The sequence below is a fragment of the Panthera tigris genome, chromosome C1, assembly GCF_018350195.1.
Source record: "Panthera tigris isolate Pti1 chromosome C1, P.tigris_Pti1_mat1.1, whole genome shotgun sequence".
Taxonomy (NCBI): Eukaryota; Metazoa; Chordata; class Mammalia; order Carnivora; family Felidae; genus Panthera; species Panthera tigris.
The window spans coordinates 80,698,291-80,724,993 of NC_056667.1; the positions used below are offsets into that span (position 1 = coordinate 80,698,291).

At 40.4% G+C, this 26,703-nt stretch overlaps 1 long non-coding RNA gene across 1 annotated transcript in view; it reads right to left on the bottom strand.

The window, feature by feature from the left end:
- Positions 1-1,465: 1,465 nt before the first annotated feature.
- LOC122241529 overlaps positions 1,466-26,703 on the bottom strand; it is a 531,327-nt gene continuing 506,089 nt past the window's right edge. The window contains exon 3 of the long non-coding RNA XR_006221720.1: positions 1,466-1,567. This is a non-coding gene — a long non-coding RNA (uncharacterized LOC122241529). The remainder of the gene's footprint in view (positions 1,568-26,703) is intronic.

A 26,703-nucleotide genomic window follows, 5' to 3' on the forward strand; every position in this document is an offset into this window, starting at 1 on the left:
CAGGTGGAAGGTGCTTTGACAGGGACATGCACAGGTGTGGTGGGAGTCTGGAAGGAGCACCCAACCCTGACTAAAGGAGTTAGGGAAGTCTGCCCGGAAGAGATGCCACCTCAAATTAAAAAAATAGTTGGCATTAGTGTAGTAAAGAAGAGGTAGGAGAAGGAAGAGAAAGATTGACTTTTTGAAGGCATGCAGGCCTAAAGCTTACTGAATTAAAAGTAAATTCACAAGTTCTTTATTGTATCCAAATCACGTCTGCTGTCTTCTTATAGTCCATTTCCTTTTGTTGGACTATCTTTGCAGGTGGGAGACTCATCATCCAGCATTTCCCACATAGTCATCTTCACATTTTTTGTGATAAATTCTGTATCCTCTATCTTAAGAGGGAGGTGGGGACAGTGGCGTTTGCTCAGAAAACAACAACAACAACAACAATGTTGTGAGAGAACTTAAGTTGGGACATGAAATAAATTTCTGAAGAAGCTGGTGTTGTTCTGCCTGAAGAAGGGCTCCAAATTTTTGAAGGATTATAGTTTAGAAGATGGATTCATCCAGCCTTGACAATTCTTAATGGCGCCACTGGGTTTCCTGTCAGATATCAAGAATTAACCCAACCCCATGACTGTGGTGCCAATAGCAGTCATTACTATGCAGTACTCTGGATGAACTTTCCTCAGTATTCTGAGGTTGGACATTGTCAGGGTGCTGCTGAGGGTTCAACTGAGACCAGTGGGTAAAAGACAGGGATTCAACTTTAGAAACGGTCAGAGGTGCTCAATGATGGAATAAGTTGCTCCTAGATGTGGAAGTCTCCTAACAGGAGAAGTTTTCAGAGGCATGTTTTGGGGAAAATGTCAAACTACCAAGTCTCCTGAAGGCTCTACCCTCCCACACCCAGCCGTATGGTGAAAGAGGCAAAAGAGAAGCTGTCTCTGAGAAGCAGCAAAGTCAGAGATCAGGTCAGGGATGAGGGGCGTGTTCTTTGCATCACAAGGGCTTTGAGCTCCACAGGGGAAGATGCTCCAAGGAAGGCTGGACCCCACACAAGGTGCTTCCAGTCCTACCACAGTATTCATGTAGGGCAGATAAGAGCATCAGTCCTGCAGGGACTACTAGTGGCTTGGAAATTTGGGATCTTAGGGGCAAACGTGACAAGCTAGAGAGTGGTGGCTTCCACCCCTGAAGCCTCCCGAATTCTAAAGTGTCTCTGAGAGAGGAGAGGGACTTCAGTAATGGTGACATAGACTTGCATCTGCTCACATCACTCTAGACAGATGCTCTCTGGGTGTCCATTTCTCACAATTTGTAAAGGTGTCTCTGGACACTTGCTTGCGGAACTATTTGCCACACAGAAACAACAGAACTCTATTTTAGCCAACTTTGGGTTTACTTAGATCCACTCCCACCACCCAGGTTTTGGGTATTCTGCCCCCAAACCTGACAAATTCGATGAATACTTACTTGACGGGTCACAGCCAACAACTCCGAGTTAATAGGGTACCACCAACCTGTGAGGAGGGGCTGGTCCTGTTCTGCAGTATCTGGGATACGAAGGGCCTTTGTTGTGCTTAAAAAAAAAAAAAAAAAAAGGTTTTCTTATCAGTTTCTAAAGGTTGCTTTGGCAAGCAACTAGGGAGTAGGCTTGTAATATTTCTCACATACTATGCTCGAAATCGCTAATGCAAAATCAATTATCCCACCATCATTTTAGACACTGTGTGAAAAGTACAAGAGTTATACTAATGATTCAGAGAATACAATTTGCCCCCATGGAGGTTGTGCTGCTTTATCACCAATAGTCCCCACCCTGTGCTTAACCCTGAACGATTTTCCTTTTCCAGCCAGTTGCCTGGTACCATGATGTCACCTACTACTGTTTAGTTTCCATCCACCAGGTCTACACTAGTGAATACTCCAGGACCAGTAAAGTCACTTGTTTGCCAGCAGCAGCAGTTATTTCTGCATTGACCAAGCTGGTACTTTGCTCATCATCAAACCCAGTCCAAGGTAAGCCTTAGAAAAGTTCCAGGTGTTGTCCATCATTGCAAGACACAAAGACTATTTCCCAAGGCCAGGTGTTTTTCCAGAGCTAATCAGACTGCTGTTACAGAAAAGTCCTAGGACAATGTCACAGTGAGGAAAATGTCCTCGATAAGCACTGAGAATTAAAACTTGGTTGCATTTTTTTTCCCCAAAAGGTAGTACAGCACAAAATGACTGGTAGCCTTCAGGGCTTTTGGTAATGTTATTTATTATGGTAGCTAACATATATTGAGGACTTTCTATGTGCCAGGCTCTGTGATATGGAATTTGTTGGGTCATGTTATTAAATCCTCATCACCTGATGAGGCATCAATATTTTCCCCATTATACGAATGTGACACAGAGTGCTTAAGAAGTTCGCCAGAGTCATAAAGTCAGTTCATTTTGGAAAGGGTGGAGGAAAGGTCAGAAAAGATTTGGTGGCTCTGGCTTCCAGCATCACTTAATTGCCTCCAGTTTTGGACCAAGTGCAAGACCACCTTACTTGAATCCTGGTTCCACAGCTCACTTAGACTGTCTCAACTCAGCTTCTTTGTTGACCAAATAAATCTAATGACAGTATCAACAGCAAAGGGTTGCAAAGATTAAAGGGGCAATAATAATATTAACTAACACTTATAGATGCATATCATGTGCCAGGCACTGTTAATAAGTTCGTCGAACATGTCTGCTTATTTATTTCTGACCACAAATCTGTGAAGTTGATATAACACTATCTGCTTTCAGAGATGGGGACACTGACACACACAGAAGTTAAGTTACTTTCCCAAGGTTGTATAAAAAGTCAATGGTAGAGCTGGGATAGGAGCCCAGGCAGTCTGTGCTTGGAACCACCACACTCTGTTACCTTCCATAACGTAGCCAGAGCCCTTAGCACAGTGCCCATCCACCACATGGTAACTGATCAATAAACGTTCATCATTTAAGAACATAATTCTGTGCCAAATGCTATGATAGCACTTTATATAAGTTATTTCAAATAATTCTCATGACCATCTAATAAGGTAGAAATGAACCCACTTTTGCATATTTGGACACTAAGTTGCAGATGAAGTACTTTGCCCAAGATTACATCTCTTTCTAACATCACATGCGGGTGACTCCAGTGGAAAAAGACCTTTTGTGTCTTGAATCACAAAATATATGGTTTTGACCAAAGCCAAGTGGCCAGACCATTGCTACTGGCTTTAGGAATAACAACCAGATAGTAACATATTTTTATGCAAGCCTTTTACTTACATTTTTTTTGTATCTCTCAAATGGCTCCCACATAAACTTTTTGAAGCTTACTTAGGTTTGGCTTCTGGAGTCATGAAACTGATCATGGTTTACTACAGTGTGTTTTTTTTTTTTTCTTTCTCCCCTCTGCTCTGACATACAAAGTCTCCACATTTAGTGAAGCTTTGGCACTACACGATCCATTTCACATTCTAGGGCTCTGCTGCTCCTCACTTTGGGGTGATATATCAGACAATCAGTCACAGCAAGACGCTAAATGCCAGATGTTGCTTTGTCAGCTAGGATCATCCTTTGAACATCTGTCTCCAGTCCTGAGAGGGGAAATGCCCTAATGTGCCAAAAACATGGCTATTTATAAGGAAGAGTCTAGCTGCTAAGTAGGCATCAGGAGTGATCTGAAGAAGTAAAGTTACTGGAAAGGAAACTGGTCACATTCTGTAAACTCTGATATTCTCAGTGGGTGAGGATTGTAGGGATATTGGCATACTCTAGGGAAGAACTTATTCAGGACCCTTTTCTTGCCTTCTTTCAATCCCAGTGGCTATGTGGTCTTCCTAGGAACTTTGTGTGTGTGTGTTTAATTTTTTAAATTTCTACAAATTTTTAAACGTTCACTTATTTATTCTGAGAGAGAGAGAGAAAGAGAGAGAAAGTGGGGGAGGGGCAGAGAGAAAGGGAGAGAGAGAGAATCCCGTAGGCTCCACATAAACCCAATGTGGGGCTCGGTCCCATGAACTGTGAGATCACGACCTGAGTGGAAATCAAGACTGGGACACTTAACCCACTGAGCTACCCATGCACCCAGGACCTTCTTTGTTTTTGATTAATCAAGTAAAGGAACGTTTAGAGAAGGCTCGTATTTAGGAAAGCCACTGTGCTATGTATTGGAGAAGCTGTTATTATAAGCTCTTTGCCCTTTCAGAATTACTGTTAAACACAATTTGGTCAGTGTGTCTTTGTAGAATTAAAACTATTTCGATTCACTTGTTTATCCATTCATTTAACAGTTTGGTTCTGAGTACCTAGTATATCTTTAAAATTAATTAGAACCATGACAATACTAAAATAAGTGTTTGGTTTTTAAACATTTTTTTAGCTTTGTCTTTAGTAAAACAAGTTTAGGGGTTAACCAGGAAAATTTTTATCTTGTATTAGTTTCCTACTGCTGCTATAACAAATTGCCATACACATAATGGCTTAAAACAGCAAGAATTTATAATCTTACTTTTCTGGAGGACAGTCCAAAATGATTTTCACCAAGGTTCTAGCCAGGCTATGAAATCTTTATAGACTCCTCCCCCAACCTTTTTATAAGTGTTTTTTTTTTTTTTTTAAGTTTTTGTTTGTTTGTTTGAGAGAGAGAGTGCACGCATGAGCAGGAGAAGGGCAGAGGGACAGAGAGAAAGGATCTCAAGCAGGCTCCATGCTCAGCGTGGAGCCTAACACAGTGCTCGATCCCATGACTCTGGGATCATGACCTGAGCTGAAATCAAGAGTCAGACGTTCAACCAAATGAGCTACCCAGGTGCCCCCAAACCTTCATAGGCTCTAGATGGCAGTCTGTTTCTTTGTCTTTTTCAGCTTCGAGGGACCTGCTGCATCCCTTGGTTTATGGTCTTTTCCTCTATCTTTCAAGCTGGTACCATATCATCTTAAAATCTCTGACAAATCTCTTTTTGACTCTGGTCCTCTGCTTCCATTGTCATACATCTCCTTCCTTTTATGACTCAGATTCTCCTCTCATATCTCACATCTCAAAATATCCCCCTCATAAGGGCCCTTAGGACACTTGTAATGACATGGAGTTCACCCAGATAATCTAAGATAATCTTCCCACCTCAAGAATCTTAATCACATTTGCAAAGTAACTTTTACCATGTGTATTAGTTTCTTTAGGCTGCTCTAAAAAAGTACCACAAACTTGGTGGCTTAAAACAGCAGAAACTTATTGTTCTAGATGCTAGAAATTCCAAATCAAAGGGTCAACAAGGCCATGTTCCTCCTGAGACTCTCCATAGAAGTCGTCCTTGCCTCTTCCTAGCTCCTGGAGGTGGCTATAACTCTTGGCATTCCTTGGCTTGTGGCTATATCACTCCATTGTCTGCTATTCTGGTCACATGGTTCTCCCTTTGTTTGTCTTCTCATGGCATTTTCTTCTTCTTATGTAGACACTAGTCATATTAGATTAGGGTGCACTCTAATGACCTAATCTTAATTTGGTTACATCTGCAAGATCCTATTTCCAAATTCGGTCATGTTCATAGGCACAGGGGTGTTAGGACATCAACATGTCTTTTTTGGAGGATGCAATTTAACCCATAATACCATGTAAGATAATCATATGCCCTATATCCCTAGGTTACAGATAATAAAATTAAGAACCTCCGAGCATAAAGGGCTTGCTTGGGTTCCCAGTGAGGGTCTGAGCTGAGTCTAAAATCCAGATCTGTGGACCTTCTGGACTATGCAACTTCTTCCTGGGTAGGTAAATGCTTACTCTAGTGTCACATTAGAGTCCTTGGAACAGAAATTGTGTTCAAATCATTGACAAGGACAAAGATTTAGAAGTTTTGATGGCTATTTTTAGGGAATGCAATGGTCTGGCTTTATGGCCTTGAGGAAATCACCTTTTAAATCTGACCTTAGTTACTTAAGCTTTGAAACCAGATTATCATACAAATTTAAAATAAAATTGGCTGGTGACTAATTAAAGGATCCTAACGAACCCAATGAGCAGGGAGAGCCACAGAATGAAGGAGCAGTACTTTATGTTAAAAGCCTGCAGGCAGAGCATAGGCATGGGTGTGGGATCAAACACACGAGCAGGACAAAGTTATTGCCGGCTGGTCCCTGATCCCTTCCTCTGCATGTCAAAACACTTAGAAGCTACCTTCTTGCTTTCAATGATAGCGTTTAAAATCTAAAGCCCATATTCCTTCTTTAGCACCAATTATTAAAAAGAAAAAATAGAACATTTCAGCTACTTTAGCCCTTCCTGAATTTCCTCCACTTTTCATTTGTTCTTAAAACTCTCAAGACTCTAAGATGAAAATTTTTCCTTTAATTAATAAAGACGGTAGGAAATACTTCACACGCCCCATTGTCAAACCCATGGTTTAACTTGGAAAAATGAAAAAAAGTGAGAGTTGGAATCTCCCCAAACCCCAATTAGGTCAAGTGGAGCTACATTTTAGAGAAAGAATGAGGAAAGCCTCCCTCGCGGATCTGTATCTCTAAATAGGTTGGGGATTTGCCAACGCTCTGGGTTAATCATGATGAGAAGGGAAACGGCTGGCTTTGCTGTCACTTAATACACAGGGAGCAGGAAGAGTCTGGAAATGTGAACTTGATCTTTTCCTCTTGGTATGTCATGTATATGTGATATAAGGGGCACACTTTTACAGAGGAGCCCACGGTTTCTTTTGAAAATGTTCTCTGTGCAAAGTGGGAGATAATATTGGACGGATCCATGCACGGAGACCTTGATGAGCAGGTGCACTCCCACCCAGCCCTGCCCTCCCCACTCCACTTCCTGTGTGACTTGGGGAATCAGTTGGCCTCTCTTGCCATTAGATCCCATACCTATAAATAAAGGATCGGATAAATCTTAAAGGACTCTATAATTCTATATGACGTTCAAAGAATAATCTCTTCATTATTATCTCTTCATTATTACCAAGGACATGTGTGGAAAGTATCACCTCCTCACACAGTGGTTCACTGTAGATTTGCATGGCCTCATGGTCCATACTGAGAAATATATTGTATGAGAAATGATGCAGGAAGGAAGTCCAAATCCTTTGAATGGTATGGTAGGTGGACTCTCCCTTCTAAATGCCTCATGAAAATAGGGAGCTTATGATGAGCCTCCTTCAGAATTTCCCAAAGTATTCTCCCTGCAAGATGAATTCCAGAGGACCTATCAGTTATGACGGTATTCTGCTGCAAAGAATAGAAAACCCTATCACCTTGCTACTCAACGTGTGACTCGCAGACAAGCCTCTGCATCACCTGGGAGGTGGGGAAGGTCCCCACACCACATCTACTGAATCAGAATTTGCATTGAAACAAATCCCCAGGTGATTTGCACACATATTAAAGCCTGAGAAGTACTTCCCTACACTGCCATAAACAGAAAGTGTTTATTTATTCGATGTGGTACGAAGTCCAGGAGTAGGCAGCTCTGGCTTAGAGCAGTATTTCAGTGATGCAGTCAAGGACCTAGGCTTTTGCCATCTTTGTGCTCCACCGTTCTCTAAAATGTAAGGCTTTGCCTTCATTCACTGGTCCTAGAAGCACATGGTGGCTGTTTCCGCTGCTAACTTCTAGCCAAGAGGAGAGGGGGAGGGCAAAGGCAGCCAGGAAAGAATAAAGGTGAGGCCTCCCTTGTTGATTTTGGAAGGGTGCCTGTCTCCAGTGGTTCCCCATCTTACCATAGCTGTGGAACACTGCCAAGGATAGGCACAAGGCAGGCTGAACTGTAAGTATTTAATGTTGCGGCCTCTGTGCTGCAGAAGGCACAGAAGTGGGCTCTGAGTTGCTCTTCGGTGGCCAATCCACCTCATTTACTAGATTTGTTAATATATGTTCATAGAGAAAAACATAACCCATTCAGTTTGGGAAATGAATCTAAATAGGTTTCTTTTATACGGGACTTCTTAAAGTTTTTCATATGCCAAAGTACATTTTTAATCTCCCCGAGGGGAATACAATATGTAGTGTCTTCCATTTATCTGATCACAGAACTTTTCCTAAGAATCGGTTTTCTGCCAAAAAAACACAAATGTCAAAAAAAAAAAAAAAAAAAAAAAGGAAAGGTAGATTGATATCACGTGATTTTTTTAAAGGGCTCATCAAACTTTTCCGTAAAGGGCCAGATAGTAAATATTTTTGGCTTTGCAAGCCATATTTTCCCTGTCCAGCTACAGAACCTACCATTACAGCATAAAAGCCTTGGACAATACATAAATGGCTGTGGCCCTGTGTGGTCCAGATTTTGCCAATGGGCCATAATTTGTTGACCTCTGTTTTAGAGTTAACTACCACGAAAACAGGATTAAAAGCAATAGAGCCACAATAGCATCTACTAATACTGTAATGGTGCCCTAGATTCTACAAAATATTTTAATATAAATTTATATTTATATTTTTATATTTAATATAAATATATATGTATATATATAAATTTATATATATATATAAATATAAATATGTTATATATATGTATACACACACACACTCACACACAGACACACACAATCTCTTCTGATTGTAACAAACCTGTGAAAGAGATTATCACCATCGTGTGGTTTCCTGAAAAAAATTAGACGGTCAATTTCCCTAAAACATGGAAGCATTCACCAGGGCTCTTGATGTCATATTTAGTTAACTGTATAACCCCTATAACGTTTTGAATTTATATATTTTTCCCTCAGTATGTTCAGGGAATTTCTTCAATCTAATCTTCATATTTTTTCTTTGAGGGAGTTCAGAATCCATCCCTTTACTCACATGGGCCTTTGAAAGTATTACATGTGCTTTGGATTTACTATCGGGCTCTTAAATTTCCAGACCATAAATGCTTCCCCGACCTCCTGCTGCAACCATACTGGATGTTTAAAGGCAGTTCGGCTCCACTGTTATTATGTGCTACTATTATACTATGTATGTGGGTCTATGACAGTGGTGTCTCTGGTGTTTTAGTGCATTTGCTCATGTGAATGCCTATGTGTTTTCCCTTGAGAAACAATAAGCCACTTGAGGGCCAGGCCTGTGTGTGTTCGTTCTGTTTGCCCCTGTGCCCTCAGCGCTGAGCAGAGAACATGGTAAATGAATGTTGCCGAGTGAAGTGTTCCATGTTAACAGCAGGGGTGGGGTAGTGCGGGTGCAGCTGCTGGGCTGCCCCTGGGGTTTCAGAGCCAATGTCTTCTGCACTCACTGATGCTCTGTCTTCACCAGTGCAGTCGGCCATCCATTCTGGCTCTGCTGGTATTTTCTGTCACGTTGCAGCAATGAGAACAGATCCCAAGGCGACCACAGCAATGTACCTGTGGATTGAGTTCAGGCCATTAAATTGCCATCATGCGACCTATCTAATGTCATTATGGTCCAGTTCCAGCAAAGCAGAGAAATAGAGGGGAAAAAAAATGACACAATTACCAATGGACGTGTTCTCAGACTTTTAAACGAGCCTAAAGGAAGAAGTGTCTGTAATAGATAGAATGGTACCTACCCACACCCACCCACACACGCGCACACACGCACACACACCCACACACAGCCACCCCTTTGGAGGGGAAGTCTGTAAACCATAGGAGGAAGAGAATTACTAAACTAAGGCTTTCGTTTGCTTGTGAGCCCAGTGCACTCCCTCTGGAAACCTCCACAGCCAAGTCTGTTTTCCAGGGGCTTATGGAGGAAATGTTGCAAGTTCAAACGGGGGAGTTTTGAAAAGCTGAGGCTCTTAAATCATGCTAGGTATTTACCTGGTGATATAGGTTGCCTTGCATTTTACTTTGAGGTTAAAAGGAGACCAAACAGCATTGCTGAACCATGAAATGGGTTCAATAGCGTATAATAGGGCCCTATGTAATTTTATATTGAACACCCTGCAGCTTGGATTTGCTAACTACAGAGTGACTCTTAGAGATGCTGTTATGGTAGTTTGGGTTTGGAATTTGTCCCCTGAAAAAGTGCATTAGGGACTTTCAGGTAGTTTCTTGCTTTAGCAGGTTTCCCAAGTAACATCTTGCACAGTGCATTGTGAGGCTCTCCTGTCTCTGTGTTCATGCGCTTTCTTTCCTTTGTTTTGCTGCTGTTGTATTTGGCTCATTTCTTAGGGAAAGTGTTGTGCAAAATGTCCGCTTCTCTTGGCTTCTTCCACTTTTCCTATCAGTCTCTCTCTTGTCACCTGGTCTTGCAAACAGGCCTGGGAACTTTGGGCGTCCTTGTGCTTTAATATCATTTTAAAAAATGCTTCCCACCTCCTCTCTAATTAACTGTAATCAGGAAGGCTAGTTGGTGGACACATGGTGTCGTAGCTCTGTGAAATGCTGCCTGATGGCTATAAACACGGCCATATGTTCTCGGTGAAAGATGGCTGTAATCACCAGCAACAGGGACAGCCGATGGAAGACGAAGGCTCAGCTCTTCACTTCCTCCTGCTTTATTCTCAAAACCTGCGAGGCACTTTGCAGATCAGCTTAATATTTTCTCTTAGCCATCACTGCCTCTGCTAAATTTCCTTTGTATTTCAGCTTCAGTTCTTTCCTACATATACTGGAGCTTGAAATTGCAGTTATCAAAGGAATATGTTTAGCACCTTCCGGTTTAACATCACAACACTTTAATTAGGATGGCCTCTCTTTAAATCCTGCACTACACACATTACACAGGTTTCTAAAACTAAGTGGTTATCAAGAAAGAGGATAAAACCATCAAAATTTTCACAGTGAATGAACAAGAATTTCTCAGCAAAGTTCAATAGATTTGCCCTGAACTGGTGCAGCTTATAAAACCCTTGAGCCTAATTGCTTTCCTGCATTTTGGCAAGAAAAATAGCTGACTTGCAATGGAGTAGAAAGAGAGGTTTGGAAGAAAGTGTCTTTTAAGAAAAGCTTCCAATGAAAATTTCAATCAATATTTTTAATCCCAGAAGACTAGATAAAATATGATATTATGTTGCTTGCACTAAGAGATTGTGGATAGGGTTGTTCTTCAGTGTCGGAAGGAGAGCGGTTTCAGGAGCAAAGCCGCCCAGTATCCCTTCACTCTGCAATGTGGACAGTGAGCTACACACTGGCATTTCAGCAATGCCTTGTGTCTCAGGTCTAAGACGGTGGCCCTTGGATGCCACGTCCTCATTGAACCCGGGTGGACTCCTGGTTTCGTGGCTGGCTGCGAGGCACAAATGTCTGGCTCTTCCGTGGAAGCAAGGGAGAGGAGCCGTGTATGAGACACATAATGTACTCACGTCTCTCCACTTAGCATCGTTTGGCTGCATATTAAAGTAACCAGACAAAATTGAGTGCAGAATAGACACATTGATTACTTTTAAGCCTTCACTTTCCCATTTAGAAATGTTTTAGATTACTAAATTTGATAATCAAGTTTTTTACCTTTAAGATTTCATATATATGTGTAGATATAGAGATAGAGATATATCTCGAAAGTTTATTTTATTGCCTCTCGAATGCTTTTAGGGCTTTGTGAAAACAGGGCTCTCACCCCTTACCCTTTTTTGCTTTTTTTCCTTTTACCTTGTATGTACTGCACAGGCTATTAAACTGTGTGCAGGTGATTGATCTCTTTAATAAAAGCAAGTTCTTTAGTAAGCAAAGAGTGATAAAGATAAACAAATGTACTGGTTTGTCCAGTGCTTTGGAGATTATGGTAACACGAGGGCATCAAGAAAGCCTATTAACAGATAAGTTAGATGAAACACATCAATTCTGATCTCAGTAAGTCAGGAAACCATTCCCTTTAAGTTAATTTTACCCATGTTTTCTCTTCATTTGTAATACTTTGTTGGTTTTAACAGGAAATATTTAATAGTGTGAAGTGCAGTCCGTAGATAAACGATGTTGGCAATTTCTCCACCCAACTGCTTGTCAGGCCCTTTAGCAAGGTACACAACGCCCTGCAGTTTATCATCTCGCTTTCTAGATTGTTTTGGAAGATCATTGTGAGGGCTGAGACTCCCCAGAGGACTGTGCTCTAATCCTGTCATATTTTTTAAAATGCTGGAAGGTATAAGGTTACATGGTAAGTTGGTTTTACGTAGGCATTTCTTCAGCCCGTCGCCATGGCACATTCTTTCCATGGTAACCACTGTTTCCATGGCACGTACTGTGAGCTCCTCCCGAGGAGCTGAGGGGTTTATGAAGATGCCCAGCCACCCACAAGTGCGCACACACACTTGCCTTCTTTCTCTCCTATCGGCACAGATTCAGCCCACCATTTATGTGAATTTAGGCACCTTTTCTAGCGAATTCGTGAAATGGAGCAAGGCTAATTTTAAAATAAAACCTGCTTTTCTCTCTAACATGTGAGGAGACGAATAACTGATGTGGCCTTTTCAAATGATGTGAAGATATAACAAAAGACTCGTGTTGTCCTCAATGATATGGAGTAACGGGATACAATCTTGGGAGGCAAAATTTGACAGAAAAGACAGTCATCCCTGGACCAGATTTTCTAAATTTATCTCCATTTTTTAGACCCTGAGCTAAGTCTATACCCAGCATCGTGTTAGATGCTGTAGAGGATAAGAGAAATTTATGTCCACGGGGACCTTGCATTTTCTGCAGGCTTGGGGGAATGAGATTTAGACACATGTAATAATTAGAAAACAATATAGCACTGTAAATAACAACAATACATTTTTCACGTAGGATAACTTCAACATTTTTAGGTTTGGGGACAAACGACATGGCTGTTATTTATTTATTTATTTTTAAATTCCCATCGCTTTTATTCTTAGGACTGGGGTAACCAAAACATTTTAGGAAAATACACTGGCTTACGTGGATATAATGGTAAATGACTTTTTTGAGGTGCTGATTAGTTTTCAAGGATACATAACAGTTCTGTTCTCTTGTCACTGACTTCATAATTGGCATCTTATCCTGTCTCAGTATAGGTGGCTGCTTCTGGAATTAACTTCCAAATGCCGGATGGAAGTCAGGTGTGTTTTCATCGGGTCCGTGCAAATCCAGGTAAGCTGAATTCTCATCCTATTGACTATTCTTATATTATCCTTTTGTTTTGAAAAGCAGAACATAGCTTTGGGGTTAAACAATTGCATTTGAATTCTGGATCTTTTGCTTAATTACTCGTGGCCTTGGCCACATTAACTGACCTCTCTGAACCAGGACAGCAAGATGTTACTGATACAAGGGTGGGTATATATGTTCCTCTTAAGGCAAGTGTGAGGATTAAATGAGATATTGGTATGTTCAATAAATGAAAGCTCATGTGTTCACACTGTTCAACGAATAGGCATTAATGTTCCACTGTGTTGCAGGCATTGAGTTGATGTTGTGGATATAACAGGATTGATTTCTGGCCTTTGGGGAGCCAGCACACAGACAATGAAGCAGGAAAACATGATGACCTATGATCCACCAGAATGGAAGCTCCATGAATGCAGGGTGGTGCTTTTTTCTGCTTTTGCTCACTACTGTATCACAAGCCCTTAGGGCATTGCCTGCAAGCAGTAGGTACACAACAAGTATTTGTTGAAAGGTTAAATATGATAAGAGAAAAGTAGAAAGGTGACCAAACGTGGGATAGAAAGGAATGTTAACCAGAGGAAGTGACCTATAACAACCCCCTAAAGCATAAGTGAGTTAGCCTGGAAAAGTAGGGAGATCATGATTTTTTGCTTTTCACTTGCTTTTTATTTGGGGTCTGTACTGCTTCCTATGATGTCTCCATAGCTAAATTCTTTTATTTTTATTTATGTTTCTGACAAACTGACATGCAGTAAGTATGGATCTTTATTTAGCATTTGCAATGTCCAAAGTGGAATTCTTAACCGAAGCTACTACTAGCTTCTGACTATTTAGGTCTCCTGAGATTGCTGAGGCCAGGTCCTGCGTGCTTAATTGAATACGTCACTTATGTATGCATTCACGTATTCATTCATTATACACATGTTTGTTCAGCACCCACCATATGCAAGATAGTAGCTATGTACTAAGGTGCCAGCAGAGACTGATCAGCAAGCATTGGATCAAGGAATTGACAGTTCCCCAGATTTGAGAGTTTATGGGGGAAATTGATGATAGAAGAATAAGGTTTCGAACAGCCGTGGTCTGTGTCCAGTCCATTAGCAAGCGATTTTGGCATAAGCAGCATAGACATTAGCAGGTCATGCAACTAGATCTTTCCCTTCTGTAGTTGAATCAAATTATCTCTTAGGGCGCCTGGTTGGCTCAGTTGGTTGAGTGTCTGACTTCGGCTCAGGTCATGATCTGAGCACCCTGGGTTCAGAGCCCCGTGTCGGGCTCTGTGCTGACAGCTGAGAGCCTGGAGCCTGCTTCGGATTCTGTGTCTCCCTCTCTCTCTGCCCCTCCCCCGCTCATGCTCTGTCTCTCTCTCTCCAAAATAGACATTAAAAATTTTTTTTTAATTATCTCTCTATAAATTTTTTTAATGTTTATTTATTTTTGAGAGAGACACAGAATGTGAGTGGGGGAAGGGGAGAGAGAGAGAGAGAGAGAGAGAGAAAGAGACAGAATCTACAGCAAGCTCCAGGCTCTGAGCTGTCAGCACAGAGCCTGACGCGGGGCTCGAACCCACGATCCCAAGACCTGAGCCTGAGCCGAGGTCTGATGCTTAACTGGCTGAGACACCCAGGTGCCCCCCCCGCCCCCCCAAAAAAATTATCTCTTAAAGTGAGCCTTACCTGAGTATGGTGCTTGGAAAGTGTTCTTGGTAAAGAAAAGTCTAGGTAGTCATACCGAATTCATTACTTTTTTCAAGGAACATTTATTTATTTCCCAAGTGTGTCTAACACTTTCCATAAAGAGTTTTCTTTTTTCTCGGCAAGAAAAATAAGATAACTGTGTGAAGCAACTAAGGAACAACTGAAGCCTAGAGGCCCCTTGGAGATTCAGAATACAATAGAAATTGTGAATTGAGGTGAGTCTAAGATAATGTTATAAAAGTGCTGTTTCTCTAATTGTACCTCAAAGCAGCAGCAGCAGCAGCAGCAGCAGCAGCAGCAACAATGAAGGATGTGGGTGGGTAGAGAGGAAGGGGAAAGGTGTGATACAGAACCTACAAAGGATGAAGGCAGGAACGAGCCTGGTATACTATGTTAAGTGAAAGAAGCCAAACACAAAATTCCAAGTAGTTTATAACTTCACTTATATCAAATGTCTGGAGAAGGCAAATCTATAGAGACAGAAGATGGGGCTGCAGATGAGAATGGGATTAACTATAAATGAGCACAATGTATCTTCTTGGGGTGACAGAAGTAGCCTAATACTAGGTTATGGTGATGGCTGTATGACTTGGTAAACTTACTAGAAATCAGTGAATCACAAACCTAAAGTAGGTGAATTTTATATTATGTAAATTAGGCCTTAAAAATGCTTTTTAAAAAATATAGCAGGAAGGGGCACCTGGGTGGCTCAGTCAGTTAAGTATCTGACTTTGGCTCAGGTCATGATTTCATGGGCCGGGAGTTTGAGCCCTATATCGGCTTCTGTGCTGACAGCTCAGAGCCTGGAGTCTGCCTGGATTCTGTGTCTCGCTCTCTCTGTCCCTCCCCCAGCTTGTGCTCAGTGTCTCTTTTTCAAAAAAAAATAAAAAATAAAAAATAAATAAATAAATAACAAATAAAAAATATAGCAGGAGGAAATGAGTGTAGGATGAGTAAGGGATGGTAAAGAAATTGACATGGTTGCAGTAGGGGCATCAGAGTCTCAGAGCAGGGACATAAGTTGACCAAAGTCACATAGTTGATAAGAGATAGATCTTGGTAAGTGGTAGAACCATCTGGTTCTATGATAAGTTTGGATAAGTGAAGTGGTGCCAATTGAGGTACAATATTGGATTAATTGGGAAAAAAGATGGGGTTTTTTTTAAAAAGCTATCTGGGATATTTTTGACTCTTCACTAGAAAAGAGGCATGCCAAGAGTGGCATTTTAGGAAGCTTAATTTAGTGACAGGATTCATAGATGGAATATATTTTAATAAGTGCAATTATCCAGGTGAGATGAACCTAGGTAAGAGCTATAGGAAAGAAGAGGGGGAGGGATATTTGAAAAAAGAAGAGTCTAGTTATGGTGACTGATCCCATAGGATTAATTGCATATGAAAGGGCTTTGTAAACCAACAAGTGTTTAAAAATGTAAATAATGAATCTTTGCTATCGGGCACACTGAAAGCAGTAACAAAATATGTAGAGAAACTCAAGATGTTGGAGAGGAAAGTGATAAGTGTGGGAATAATATTCTTGAGGGCATTATGGGTAAAGAGGGAGATGTTCTTCAAAGAAAGCAGCAGAGGAATTAAAGCAGCATATCATGCACATATAATACTGTGTGTGTAAAGCACCGTGCTGGATACTGCAGATGTTTCTTAATCAGAGGTTTTGGTTGCATTTGACAGAAACCCAATTCAAACTAACAGAAGAAAAGCAGACCATGTATTCTCATAATACTAGGAAGTCCAGGAATTGGATGCTTAAGCAGTGCAAGAATTCTCCCTATTTAAATCTCAGCTCTGCTTTCCTCTGTTTTAAATCCATTCTTAGGCTGGCTCTCCTTTTTTTTTTTTTTTTTTTTTTGCAAAAATAGCCACTAACAGCTCTAGATTTGCATGTTCCTTGTAGTTAGCAATCCCACAAATTATAAGAAGTTTCTGTCGCAGTCATCATCAGATGAGTCACTAGGTAGACTCTGATTGCCCCACTTGGGTTATGTCCATGAGCCAACTCCTGTGCTTAAAGGTGTTGCTTCTCTAATTGGCCAGGACAGGGCCTTTTATCGCATCCCATGGAGACAATCAGCTTCATTCAAGCCAAAAGGAGAGTGTGGTTTTATTACTGAAGATGGAAAAAGGACCAGGCAAAACTCCCAAAATGTGCCCACCTTGTGTTGGAATCTCGTAAACTCTCCACAATAGGCTTTGTTCTTTCCATTTTAAAGTTGTGGAGACCAGACCCGGGAAAATCTAAGAGATTTGCCTGAGGGTGTATAGTTACAAATAAAATTGTAAAGCTGAGATTTGAACTCAGTTCCATTTGTTCCAAAGCCCAGCCCTTTTGAAGAGAATAGTTGATGTAGAACAGGTATATGTGGAGATGAAAAGGGGTGGGGAGGAGTCTCTCCTCTGAGGTATTAAACACAAGTACAAATCAACTTGAATCAGTAGGCAATGTTGAGGAAGGGAGAAGTGGGAAAATCCGGGGGCTGGGAAGAGAGAGTTGTTAGTTTAGCTGTTCGTTGTTAGAGAAGAAGGTTCGGAATACCCGCTTCAGAATACGAACCAGAATTTCAGTGACAGGTGGTAGTAGACCTGCCAAGTGGTGGAAAAGCCAAATTGTAGTTGGAGCTGGTTATTTAAGTTATGGGGTTATTTCAGGAAGCACCCTCTCGCCTAGAGACAACACAAAAGTAGAAACAGTGGACATTTTAAATGCCCAAGTCATGGTACTTTTTCACAGGGAAAGCGCCATGGGCTTGGCTCTGTGTTTGACTCTAATCCTGGCCGATGAAATGGCAGGTCAACACTGTGGGAGGCAGCAGTGAGTGTTTTGATGCCAGGCCTAATGCAGGCTGGCTGTAGATACATGCTGGAGGGGGTGGAACTGAAGAGGCTGAGCAGAAGGTGGCTGCTAATAGCAAGAAAGTTTGAATATTTAAGAGAGGTATAAATACTTTGAGTAAGTGACTGGAGTTCAAAGAGCTGCTGAGGAAGGAGAGAGGAAGGAAATGGAAGCAAAGTGAAAGACAACTCATACCCATCTGAGTGAGTTAGGGTAAAACACAGTGAGAGATGTCAGATAACCTAACACAAGCCAGGTTTTTTTCCAGGTAAGGATATAGAAAAGCTTCTGATGGATCGAGGTGTGTTTTGACCTGCTGATCATGTGGGCAACTACAGAGAACATGGACTTTGGAGTCAGCTAGACCTTGGACTGAACTCTGCTCTGTTACTTGCTACTTGTGTAACCATTGGCAAGGTATTGATCTGTGAGTTTCCTCATCTACACAATGGAGATAAATATGTAAGTATGTATATGAGAGAGAGAGCCTAACATTCACAGATAGGAAATAAATGGCAGCTTGTCATAATAATAGCACATTTTAGGATGCTTTGCTCTTAAAAACTTTGTTTTGCTCTGAGGTAAGTAAAGAATAAATGCTGAGTTCTGGTTTGGCTTGAGAAGTCAAAAGCGGACCGATCTCAGGGCACCTGTGTGATTCAGTCCGTTGAGCGGCCAACTCTTGATTTCGGCTCAGGTCATGGGCTGACAGCATGGAGCCTGCTCGGGCTTCTCTCTCTCCCTCTCTCCCTCTCTGTGCCCCTCCCCTGCTCACATCCTCAAACAATGTTAACTAGCCGAAGTTATTTTATCCCTTCTTCAAATAACCTAAGTTTTATGTCACATATTTTTAACATAAAAATCATCCACGTTCCCTTTAAATTGTGGAACGCAGTATTAGATGTGCTGGTGGATCTGCTGGATAGTTTATCTTGGGTCGTCTTGAATTGCCTGGGTCTCCATCTTTCGGTCTACCTTGGCTTTGCTTGTGGGAATGGCTACTGTTGCATATGCAGTTGACTGATTGTGTTCCATGGGTATCCAACCTTTATTTTTTTCCTCCTTGACCTTATGCATATCTGATTCCTACGCTTAAGAAGCATGAGCCGTATCTTCTTGCTCCAAATCTCCTGGTAGGCTACATCCAGTCTGTGTTTTCACAGGGGGACTGATGTAGATACAAAGAGAAAAACAAGTATTGAGATTCATTTATTAATTGTTCATTCACTCACTCAACAAAACTTTATTTGAAACTTTCTAAATGCAAAGCATGACGAGGTGCTATAAGAAATATACATGACAAGAATACATGTTCCAAGGCCTCAAGGACCCCACAGTCTAGCATACTGCCTGTGAGATATTAGGCCTTATATAGCAATGGGAGGAATATTTCTCCCTTCAACTGGATCCTGCAGAGTATGTGGAACAATCTAAATAGTTCTTTTCTTAATCAGCTTGAGAGGAGAAAAGTCAACTGGGCCTTTCCCTTCTTTGATATTTGAGATATTCTTGGAATGGTATTTCATTGCCCTTTGGTAGAATAGCTCACAAAAGCCAAATAATACTTTGTGTAAACTATAGACTTCCCTGAAAGAGTGTGTTGGAAATTTTTGACTCAGCTAACTTTCTGTCAAGTTAAACACCCAACATCAAGAAGAAATTTGAGCATTTGTACAAAAGTCTAACAAATTCTTACAAATTAGGATAGAATTAAAGAAAATTCATTATGGTCAACAAGCTTGTGGAGGCTTTATTTTATTCAGTGTATCGCTCAAAACTGATTTTTTTTCTGGTTTTATTGAGCTATAATTGACAAGCAACACTGTATAAGTTTAAGGTGTGCAGCATAATGAAAAAAGACATCTATATTATGCAATAATGGCCACAGTAAGTTTAGTTAACATCCATCACCTCATACAGTTGTGAATTTTTTCCCCTTGTGATCAGAACATTTGCATTTTACTTTCTTGGCCACTTTCAAATATACCATACAACAATTGTTAACTATAGTCATCATGTTGTATATCACATCCCCAATCCTTACTTATCTTATAACTAGAAGTTTGTACTTTTTAACCACCTTCAGTCAATTCCCCCACCTCTCACCTCCTGCTTCTTGAAATCACAAATCTGATCTTTTTTTTTTTCTATGAGTTTGTTTGTTTGTTTTTGATTCCACATATAAGTGAGATCATACAGTATTTGTCTTTTTCCGTCTGACTTATTTTACTTAGCATAATGCCCTCAAGATACATCCATGTTGTTGCAAATGTCAGGATATCCTTTTTTTCATGGCTAAACAGTATTCCATGTAAATGGGATTATTGAACACTTAGGTTGTTTCTATGTCTTGGCTATTGTAAATAGTGCTTCAGTGAACATGAGGGTACAGATATCTCTTTGACAGAGTAACTTTGTTTCTTTCAAATATATACTCAGCAATGGAATTGTTGGATCATACAGTAGTTCTATTTTTAATTTTTTGAGGAACTTCCATACTGTTTTCTAGGATGGTTGTACCAATTTATACTTCTACCAACAGTGTACAAGGGTTCCATTTTCCACACATTTTTACCAGTATTTATCTCTTGTCATTTTTTAAATGTTTATTTTTGAAAGAGAGAGAGAGAGAGAGAGAGAGAACAAGTTGGGGAGGGGCAGAGAGAGAGGGAGACAGAGGGTCCGAAACAGGCTCTGCGCTGACAGCAGAGAGCCTGACATGGGCTCGAATCCACAAACTGTGAGAGCATGACCTGAGCTGAAGTGGGCTCATGGTGAGAGCATGACCTGAGCTCAACTGACTGGGTCACCCAGGGACCCTTATCTCTTGTCTTTTTGATGCTAGAGATTCTAACAGCCCTGAGGTGATAATCTCATTGTAGTTTTGATTTGCATTTTTCTATTGATTAGTGATGTGCAGCTTTTCATATACCTGTTGGCCATTTGAATATCTTCTTTGGAAAAATGTCTATTCAGGCCCTTTTCTAATTTTTAAATTGGATTAATTTTTTTGGTTTTGGTTTTCATGTTTTGGTTTTTTGCTATTGAGTTGTATGAAATCTTTATATGTATCATGGGTATCCAAACTGAGTTTTAAATTATTATTGATTTGGATTACATCATGCTCACCCCAATTTCACATTTCTGGCTACCTACATACTATGGAGCCAGATTGGGAGTAGGCCTCTTTCATAAGTTTTTCTCAAATCAGCTTGAAGGGTTTATTTTAAGCATAATGTTCAAATGCACTAAGTACTGTCCCTCATTATTCAGTGGAGGAAGTTGAGGCTTGGAATAGTCCAGAAACCAGACTGCAACAGATTAAATGGTAGTGATATCAAGATTTGAAACTCGCTCTAGACTCATTTTTATTGGACATTTTTGATCATTTGTCTTTAATTTCCTAGCAATTTATAGTTTCTTTGACAAACCATTCCGTCCCCAATACTAAGACTAGAATTCTATTCTTCCCATTCTCCTATTTGCCCACCAGTCACTCTTCAAATATACATGAATTTTGAAAATATATTTCTAAAAGGTTAGCTTTTCAGTTTCCCCAAATTTCCACTAACTCCCTTTGGTTCTTCCTGAAGAGTCAGAATATTGTAAAGATTCAGAGCAGGAGTCAAAAAAACACTGGGTTTTGGTTCTAGTTCTACAATTTATTAGTGACCAGAGCAAGCTATTTGGTAATGTGGTAGACTGCATTGATGCTCTGTAGGACTTCACTTTCTTCCACTTCTTCTATGGGGTCTATGGTTTTCCACACAAATGATGACAGTTTTGGCTGTATCATTTACTTTGTTCAGCTATGTTATCAAGAAGAAGCTTTGATCAAACGTTACCGATATAGAGTATCATAAACGTACTTGCTGATTTGGTTTGGTCTCTTGTTCTCCTGCCATCAGACACGGGAAGAGCATGCTCTGAGTAGCTGTTGGTCCCAGAAGAGAGAAGTCTCAAGCAGATTTAAAACCAAACTGCAGCTTGTAGTCTGGGGCCTCTCCCGCTATTCTCAGTTTAGGCCACAAAGCCATCCTCGTTAACCCATAAACTTATTAGTAAGAAAACTAAATATTTGTTTTTGCAAGTCAGTGACATTCTTGGGTTGTCATGCAGCATTATCATAGTAATAGCTGACTAATACAATTTCTCTGTGTCTCAAATTTCTGATCTATAATGTGGGGTAATATTTATACCATACTTAATTCTTTCATGTTTGAAGATTCATTGAGATGATACATACATTATGTTTAGAACATTGTCACACTGTATAAATACCATCCATTATTATACATTATTTACGTATGTATGTATTTATGTATGAACTATGCTCTCCCCCAAGTAATTACATCAACAAATATATGTTAGTATGCTTATATCACCTTGATATAACTGAGTAATACCTTCCAATAGAGGAAGAGTACAAGGAAACACTATGAGAGACCTGAACTCATCAGCATTAGTTATACCTCTCTCCCAACTGCCTAAGTCCTTGCTTGGATAAGGGGCAACAGGAGCCCATTGATGGGTAGTAGGGCTCTTCTTTCTAAAGAATACCTTAGTACTTCTGCCTGTGTCTGCTACCTCCAGAGCATATTAAGAACGTAACGGTGGCTGAAGCAGGTACTCTTGACGCCCAGCTGACATTCCTAAGGCCCATGTCTGAGTTGCATACACACTGAAAGCTTTTCTATCTCAGACACTTGTATATCTTTACTTCTCAGCCTAAGAGCTTTCTCTAGTGCCATGGAAGCTTGTTTAGCAGGGTAGCCAAGAAGTGCCTATGGGGCAGTCTTTAAGCCATGAAAAATGGTTGATTAGTTCTCTAGTTTTCCTGTCCCTCTATAAGACATTTTGAGTAATATTTTATTAGATTCCAGCAGAATTGAGCCCCAGTTTCCACAAATGGTAACCCTGGCATACCATTTACTGGGTTTTCTCCCTTTTCTGTCTCACTGCCCTCCTCCCTCACTTGTACTTTCTTGGATCACATCCCCCCAGAACTGCCTGAACTCAAGTCTCTTCTCAGAACATGCTTTTATGGGTAACATATTCATATAGTGAATTAACCCCATCTTTCCTCTTTTTGTTTATCCTGTTTGTGAGCCAGAAGGACCATGGCAGACATCCACACTTATGTTGATACATTAGTAATCAATCTTAAATATGTTTTCTGTAACTCAGTAGCTAATGGAAACCAGTGCTTTTATTTGAATAGGCTTGTTACCTCAGTGGAAGGAGGATGCTTTACTCAAGGTTATGTGCCCTTCCTAGGGGCAGTCCATATCAAATAATTGCTGATATAGGGGTTCAAAGCTTAGCCCTCCCTTGTCTCAATTTGATACACTTCTGAAGGGGATTCTTTTCTTCCTAGCCAACTGTAGAGCTGAGGTGGTTAGGACCTGTAACAATTGTATTTCTTCCTCTTTTTAAAAAAATGTTTATTTTTGAGAGAGAGAGAGAGAGAGTGGGGGAGGGAAAGAGAGAGAGAGGGACAGAGGATTGGAAGTGGGTTCTGTGCTGACAGCAGACAGCCTGTTGCGGGGCTCCAACTCATGAACACTGAGATCATGACCTGAGCCAAAGTCAGATGCTTAACTGACTGAGCTACCCAGGCACCCCACGGTAGCAGTTCTTTTTTTTTTTTTTTTTTCCTTTTTATTATTAAACTTTATTTTTTAGAACAGTTTTAGATTCACAGCAAAACTGAATGGCAAGTACAAAGAGTTCCCTTATAAACCCTGACCTAACATATGCACAACCTTCCCCGCTATCAACAACCTGCACTAGAGTGGTACATTTGTTGAACCTACACTAACACATCCTTGTTGCCCGAAGTCCACAGTTTACATTAGGGATCATGCTTGGTGTTATATATTCTATGGGTTTAGACAAATGTATAATGACATGCATCTACCATTGCAGTATCATACAAAGTAGTTTAGAATATCCTCTGTGTTCTGCCTATTTATCCTCCCTCGCCTCAAGCCCTGGCAGCCACTGATCTTTTTACTGTTTCCATAGTTTTGTCTTTCCATGAATACCATATAGCTGGAACAATATAATATGTAGCCTTTTTCAGATTGGCTTCTTTCACTTAGTAATATGCATTTAAGTTTCCTTCGTGTCTTTCCATGGCTCCATAGCTCATTTCTTTTTAATGCTGAACAGTATTCCATTGTTTGGATGCCCCACAGTTGGTTTATCCATTCACCTACTGAGGACTATCGTGGTTGCTTCCAATTTGGAACTATTATGAATAAAGCTGCTATAAACATCTGCATGCAAATTTTTGTGTGGACGTAAGTTTTTAATTAATTTGGGTAAATACCAAAGGGTGTAATTGCTGGATTGTATGCAGGATAGTTTCAGAAGAAGCTGTCAATCTGTCTTCCAAAGTGGCTGCACCATTTTTCACTCCCACCAGCAACAAATTAGAGTTCCCGTTGCCCCACACTGTTGCCAGCATTTGGTGGTGTCAGTGTTTTGGATTTTGGCCATTCCAATAGGTGTGTTGTGGTATCTTGCTTTAATTTGCATTTATGTGATGACTGTGCAGGATGGTTTCATAAGCCTTTTTTTTTTTTTTGGCCATCTACATATCTTCTTTGGGAAGGTCTGTTAAGATCTTTTGCCAGTTTTTTAAAAAACCAAGTAGTTTGTTTTCTTACTGTTGAGTGTTAGAGTTCTTTGAGTAGTAGTCCCTTATCAAATGGGTCTTTTGTTTTTATTCTTTAATGTATTTATTTAAATTCAAGTTAGTTAACATACAGTGTAGTATTGGTTTCAGGAGTAGAACCCAGTGATTCATCACTTACATACAACACCCAGTGCTCATCCCAACAAGTGCCCTCCTCAATGTCCATCACCCGTTGTAGCCCATCCCCCCACCTGCCTCCCCTCCAGCAACAAGAGAGGAAAACCAGAGACTCCTAAATACGGAGAATAGCGTTTTCAACTTCTCATTCTGTTCATTCCTGATTCTCTTTCTTTCCCACAGCTATTATCCCTAAGAGCACTTTCCAATAAACCTCCTGCTTGCAAATCTCTGTTTCAATATCCACTTGGTGCCAGGAATGGTCCTCGGAAGTAGACTTTAAAATGGGATTTTGTAGCTGGAGCATCCACTGGCTAGCTGACAGTGAGGACTCCACCACAGATAGGAAGTGGGGTACTGATTGCCCTTGGCTTGCTGTTGTGGTGCAGTTGTTGTAAGAGGAATGAACTGCGATGTGACACCAGTGGAAGAGAATGCCTTGGCTTGGCTCGTGCAGTATCTTGGGGATTTGAGGGGTCTCGGGGAAGTGGTCATTGCAGACTATGGAGTCAACTGTTGCTTTGAACTGTTCCTGATTTAATGAATGGAACAGAACACAGATGCCAGAAATAGACCTACATTTATAAGTCAATAGATTTTCAATAAAGGTGCCAAAGCAACCCATAAAAAAATTTGTTAAAATAGCAACTTCTGGAACAACTGGATCCCAGGTGGATAACTTAACACTTTTGCCCTATTTCATAACACTCACAAAATTAATCCAACATGAATCTTAGACTTCAGTGTAAAATCTAAAACTACAAAGCTTCTAGAAGATAATACTGAAGAATAACGGTAGGCAAAGATTTTGTAAACAGGATAAACAGCAATTGTAAATTTTGTTTTGTTTTTCTTTTGAGAGAGAGAGAGTGCACGAGTGGGGAGAGGGGCAGAGGGAGAGAGAAAGAGAATCCTAAGCAGACTCCATGCTCAGTGTGGAGTGGAGCCTGATGATCTCATGACCCTGGAATTATAGCCTGAGCCGCAGTTGAGAGTCTGATGCTCAACCGACGGAGCCACCCAGGCACCCCAGAAATAATAATTTTTAAAAATGGCAAATTGTATTTCATTAAAATGAAAAACTTCTGCTGATAAAAAGACACCAGTAAGAAAATTATTAGACAAGCCATAGACTATAGTCAAATTTTGTATAGTACACATCAAAATGTGTACTATATATTAAATACTTAGTCTAATGAAAAAGTATCATAAAATAAAGTCCTCAAATACAGATACACAAAAAAATTCCTCCCACTCAATAATAAAACAATTGGGAAAAGATTTGATGGCTCAGATACTTTACAAGGAAACATGGTCAATAAGTATCTAAAAAACTGCTTGACCTTCTTAGTCACAAGGCAAACATAGTTGGGATTGGTTACCACTTCATATCCACTCAAGCGGCTAAAGTGAAAAAGACTCTGAACACTAGATGCTGGCGAGGAGCTAGAGCATCTGAAACTCGTATACGTTGCGAGAGGGAATGTTAAGTGGTACAGCTACTGGGAATATAGCTTGGCAGTTTCTTATGAAGTTAACCATAACTTGCCCTATGACTCAGAAATTATATTCCTAAGAATTTACCCAAGAAAAATGAAATAGCATGTCTGAAAAGACTCAACTGGAATTTCACAGCAGCTTTATTTACAAAAGTCAAAAACTAGAAACAACCGAAGTTTCTACCAATAAATAGAATGGGTAGACCAATTTTAGTATATTCATGCAGTGCTACTCAACAGTCAAAAGGAGTTAAATACTGATATGCTGCCACATGAACGAAGTCTCGAAAACATGAAGCTGAAGGAAAGAAGCAAGACACAAGAGGATACATTGTGTATGAACATCTAGTATACGCAAAACTGACCTATAGTTGGAGAGACGGCATTAGTAACTTCTGAGCATGGAGGCTGACTGAGAAAGGGGCCATTAGGAACTTTCTAGGGTGATATAAATATTCTATATATTCATAGGAGCATGGTTTACAGGTATATTCACTTGTCAAGACTCATCAAACTATAACACTTAAAACCAGAGCATTTCCCTATATGTAGAATATACTTGAATTAAAGAAGGGGATAAAAAGATAAAAGCAAGTACACTGAGGATTTTACCAACACTTTGGATACAGGCTTTTTTGAGCTTGATTAGGTTTCATATTCTCTTCCTGTACATTGTTTGTTGAAGGAATGATCTTTTGGAGAGTGTTTTTACATAAATAAATTGCTGTCACAAATTCCTAATCTAGAAATCCTTTCTGGGAATACAATTAGAGGAGTATGGACCAGAATGTAAACATAAAGTTGTTTATCGAGGTGTTGA